Source organism: Schistocerca piceifrons, chromosome X (assembly GCF_021461385.2).
Source record: "Schistocerca piceifrons isolate TAMUIC-IGC-003096 chromosome X, iqSchPice1.1, whole genome shotgun sequence".
NCBI classification, from domain to species: domain Eukaryota; kingdom Metazoa; phylum Arthropoda; class Insecta; order Orthoptera; family Acrididae; genus Schistocerca; species Schistocerca piceifrons.
The window spans coordinates 720,032,656-720,038,099 of NC_060149.1; the positions used below are offsets into that span (position 1 = coordinate 720,032,656).

A 5,444-nucleotide genomic window follows, 5' to 3' on the forward strand; every position below is an offset into this window, starting at 1 on the left:
ACCCCCGCGTTTACTAGACATGGACAGCAAAGACCTTGCAGTAAAACGGATCTGTTCATTGACTTGAAGATGAAAAAATGCTTGTACCTCTTAAAGTATGCATTTCAGAGTCCATGTTTACTAGGTAGTTTTTCTTATTTTAGTGTTTTTTGACACCCCTTATATAGCATGAACATTAATCAAACCGACAAACTTTAGGGACGTATGCCTGACTGGAAATGGAGGAAAAAAGGAACATGTGTCTGGAAATGGACCTCGTGCTTGCAGCGACAACAAATCGTCCCGATACACAGTACAGAGCTACATCGCATGCGCGGCACAACAGATGTAATGGGTGGCCTCCATCGGATTGCAGGTGATGCAGATAGCAGCAGTTGCATGCAGAATACATACGCTGCTGGCCATTAAAATTGCTAAACCACGAAGATGACGTGCTACAGACGCGAAATTTAACCGACAGGAAGAAGATGCTGTGATATGCAAATGATTATCTTTTCAGAACATTCCCACAAGGTTGGCGCCGGTGGCGACACCTACAACGTGCTGGCATGAGGAAAGTTTCCAACCGATTTCTCATACACAAACAGCAGTTGACCGGCGTTGCCTGGTGAAACGTTGTTGTGATGCCTCCTTTAGGGAGGTGAAATGCGTACCATCACGTTTCCGACTTTGATAATGGTCGGATTGTAGCCAATCGCGATTACGGTTTACTGTATCGCGACATTGCTGCTAGCGTTGGTCGAGATCCAATGACTGTTAGCAGAATATGGAGTCGATGAGTTCAGGAGGGTAATACGGAACGCCGTGCTGGATCCCAATGGCCTCGTATCACTAGCAGTTGAGATGACAGGCATCTTATCCGCATGGCTGTAACGGATTGTGCAGCCACGTCTCGATTCCTGAGTCAAGACAACAACCATCTGCACGAACAGATCGACGACGTTTGCAGCAGCATGGACTATCAGCTCGGAGCCCATGGCTGCGGTTACCCTTGACGCTGCATCACAGACAGGAGCACCGGCCTTGGTGGCCAAGCGGTTCTAGGCGCTTCAGTCCGGAACCGCGTAACCGCTACGGTCGCAGGTTCGAATCCTGCCTCGGACATGGATGTGTGTGATGTCCTTAGGTTAGTTAGGTTTAAGTAGTTCTAAGTTCTAGGGGACTGATGGCCTCAGATGTTAAGTCCCATAGTGCTCAGAGCCATTTGAACCATTTGAACAGACGGGAGCGCCTGCAATGGTGTACTGAACGACGAACCTGGGGGCACGAGTGGCAAAACGTCATTTTTTCGGATGAATCCAGGTTCTTTTTACAGAATCATGATGGTCGCATCCGTGTTTGGCGACATCGAGGTGAACGCACATTGGAAGCGTACATTCGTCATCGTCATACTGGCGTATCACCCGGATTGATGGTATGGGGTGCGATTGGTTACACGACTCGGTCACCTCTTGTTCGCACTGACGACACTTTCAACAGTGGACGTTACAATTCAGACGTGTTACGACCCGTGGCTCTACCCTTCATTCGATCCCTGCGAAACCGTACATTTCAGCAGGATAATGCACGAGCGCATGTTGCAGGTCCTGTACGGGCCTTTCTGGATACAGAAAATGTTCGACTGCTGCCCTGGCCAGCACACTCTTCAGATCTCTCACCAACTGAAAACGTCTGGTCAATGGTGGCCGAGCAAATGGCTCGTCACAATACGCCAGTCACTACGCTTGATGAACTGTGGTACCGAGTTGAATCTGCATGGGCAACTATACATGTATATATCATATATATTTGTCCAATGAATACCCGTTTATGATCTGCATATCTTCTTGGTGTAGCAATTTTGCCTTACACCATGTCGGTGGGCCTCTTGCCTGGAGCTTGTAATACGGTTCGTCCCAATATCCTGTAGAGCCTGGTCCTCTAAATCTGGCGTACGCACAGTCCGCCGCCTCCCTGCACATTCGTCTGTCTGATAGGATCCATGATCACACAAACGCCAAAAAAGGGCTTGAAATGCTTCATGATGCGGTTGGTGCCGTGAGGGTACTTGTTTTCGTACAGCTGTTCTCGACAGCTTCCGTCTGCTTGGTCGTTCACAAACACCACCTTGGCTACTTCTTGACATCAATACCAAACCATTCTGCTGCTTTCAGTACAGTGTGTAAGTCACACAGCCTGCACCACAAAAGGAACATATGGCTCGTGGTCAGAAGAATTGTCATTCCTAAGCTCCATGTGCCGTGGCAGTGATGCATTCCCGGACACATGTTCATAAGATAATTAATTGAAACCCTCAGCTGCCGACAGGTGATGTTGATAGACCTCGATGGGGACAGCCGAAAATGTGTGCCCCGACCGGGACTCGCTATTCATCTGTGTCCTCGGTGGCTCAGACGGATAGAGCGTCTGCCATGTGAGCAGGAGATCCAGGGTTCGAGTCCCGGTCGGGGCACACATTTTCAGCTGTCCCCATCGAGGTATATCAACAACACCTGTCAGCAGCTAAGGGTTTCAATTAATTATCATTTATTCTAGAGAAGCTGCACGGTAATCAATGGTATCTGTTCTTTCGAGAACAGCTATTATCTTCATATATAGTTAAGGGCTACCCGGCCATTGACCTTCGTCTGTGCGAATGCGCACAGGTTACCCGAACTCTTACGGGAATCGTCACCTTAGTGGGCGCCAGTAATGATTGGATGGGCAAATATCTATTAGGTACATTACGTATGTAGATTGTGGACAGCTGGGAATGTGGGTCTCACGAAAGCGTGCAAAGGATAAGCCCCTGCAGTCGCGCTATTCATCTGTGTCCTCGGTGGCTCAGATGGTCGTACTCGCTTCGGTGGTACGTATACTAAAATTGGAACGATACAGAGAAGATTAGCATAGCCCTGCGCGCGCAAGGATGACACGCAAAAACGCCGGCACGGTAGCTCAGCGTGTTCGGTCAGAGGGATAGCTGCCCTCTGTAATAAAAAAACTGAGTCAACGGCTCAACACTGAACTTAAACGGGTGTCATGGGACATCCGCACCGAACAAATTCAACGAACAAAATGAGAACAATTTAAAAAAGAAAATGGTAGTGTGTCTGCCATGTGAGCAGGAGATCCCGGGTTCGAGTCTCGGTCGGGGCACACATTTTCAGCTGTCCCCATCGAGGTATATCAACAACATCTGTCAGCAGCTGAGGGTTTCAACTAATTATCATTTATTCTAGAGAAACTGCACGGTCATCAATGGTATATGTTCTTTCGAGAACAGTTACTATCTTCATACATGTTCATAGGACCTTTTTTCCTCCATTTCCAGTCAGGGATCCGTCACTGTAGTTTTTAATTTTTATTAGTGTTCACCCTGTATACATGTTTAAAGAATATGGTAGTTCAGTGTCTCCCAGGGCATTGCATCCGCGTGGCGAATCCGTGTGAATCGAGTTCGTCTATATCACTCGCTATGCACGCGCACGCGGAATCACGCAGCTGGCAGTTCACTCACTTGGTATCATGTGATGCTCACTCACCGAGTGCTGGGCAACAGTCGTGTGGCCTTGCCACAGGGGAACGGAAACATGGATTATACACAGCTTCAATACAATGTAGCAGCGTTAATGGAACCGGCAGACAAACGAGTGCATTTGGAATTATAATTACTTTCCAGTTGTCGATTTTCCATGTGTTCTATGGAGGATGTGTGTGCTGTATACTTGAGATACACGAAGTGCTACTATAGTATACGAAAATTAAATTGATAATCGAATATTGAGTATTACTGAATGTCATAGTTTTAGGTGTGGAATTTTGTATTTGTGTGAAAGAATAGCTGATGAAATAATGCTCGCTTTCACTCAGCTCCTAAAATTGCAGTGACACTGAGACATATTTTAAACAGAACAAATTAAAAAGACTTATGTTGAAGAGCGTGACAACAGACTATAATTGTCCAGCTACAGCATCGGTCCTGCTACACCATCGGATTTCGTGAGTAAATAAAGCAAATGAACTAATAGGCCTCGTTTCAGTTGACACTAAAGAGAAAGGAAGCGTGAGTTACATTGGTGAGAAGACGTGGATAACATTTGAATAAATTTCTGTCTGCGTCATTATTCGAACATGTGTATCATTCAAACAAATATATTCCGAAATAAACTATCTGTAACTTAAATAACGAATTATTTGTAATGCCACCGAATATTCTTTGTTTGCTTATTGTACAGAATTACACTGCTGGTCATTAAAATTGCTACACCAAGAAGAAATGCAGATGATAAACGGGTATTCATTGGACAAATATATTATACTAGAACTGACATCTGATTACATTTTCACGCAATTTGGGTGCATAGATCCTGAGAAATCAGTACCCAGAACAACCACCTCTGGCCATAGCAACGGCCTTAATACGCCTCGGCATTGAGTCAAATAGAGCTTGGATGTCGTGTACAGGTACAGCTGCCCATGCAGCTTCAACACAATACCACAGTTCATCAACAGTAGTGAATGGCGTATTGCGACGAGCCAGTTGCTCGGCAACCATTGACCAGACGTTTTCAATTGGTGAGAGATCTGGAGAATGTGCTGGCCAGGGCAGCAGTCGAACATTTTCTGTATCCAGAAAGGCCCGTACAGAACCGGCAACATGCGGTCGTGCATTATCCTGCTGAAATGTAGGATTTCGCAGGAATCGAATGAAGGGTAGAGCCACGGGTCGTAACACATCTGAAATGTAACGTTCGCTGTCCAAAGTACCGTCAATGCGAACAAGACATGACCAAGACGTGTAACCAGTGGCACCCCATACCATCACGCCGGGTGGTACGCCAGTATGGCGATGACGAATACACGCTTCCAATGTGCGTTCACCACGATGTCGCCAAACACGGATGCGACCATCATGATGCTGTAAACAGAACCTGGATTCATCCGAAAAAAATGACATTTTGCCATTCGTGCACCCAGGTTCGTCGTTGAGTACACCATCGCAGGTGCTCCTGTCTGTGATGCAGCGTCAAGGGTAACCGCAGCCATGGTCTCCGAGCTGATAGTCCATGCTGCTGCAAACGTCGTCGAACTGTTCGTGCAGATGGTTTTTGTCTTGCAAACGTCCCCATCTGTTGACTCAGGGATCGAGACGTGGCTGCACGATCCGTTACAGCCATGCGGATAAGATGCCTGTCATCTCAACTGTTAGTAATACGAGGCCGTTGGGATCCAGCACGGCGTTCCGTATTACCCTCCTGAACCCACCGATTCCATATTCTGCTAACAGTCATTGGATCTCGACCAAGGCGAGCAGCAATGTCGCGATACGATGAACCGCAATCGCGATAGGCTACAATCCGACCTTTATCAAAATCGGAAACGTGATGGTACGCATTTCTCCTCCTTACACGAGGCATCACAACAACGTTTCACCAGGCAACGTTGGTCGACAACTGTTTGTG

The 5,444-nt window shown here is 46.9% G+C and overlaps 1 pseudogene; it reads left to right on the forward strand.

Moving 5' to 3' along the window:
- The first annotated feature begins 2,833 nt into the window (after window positions 1-2,833).
- Window positions 2,834-2,924, forward strand: LOC124723930 (annotated as a pseudogene).
- The last annotated feature ends 2,520 nt before the right edge of the window (window positions 2,925-5,444 follow it).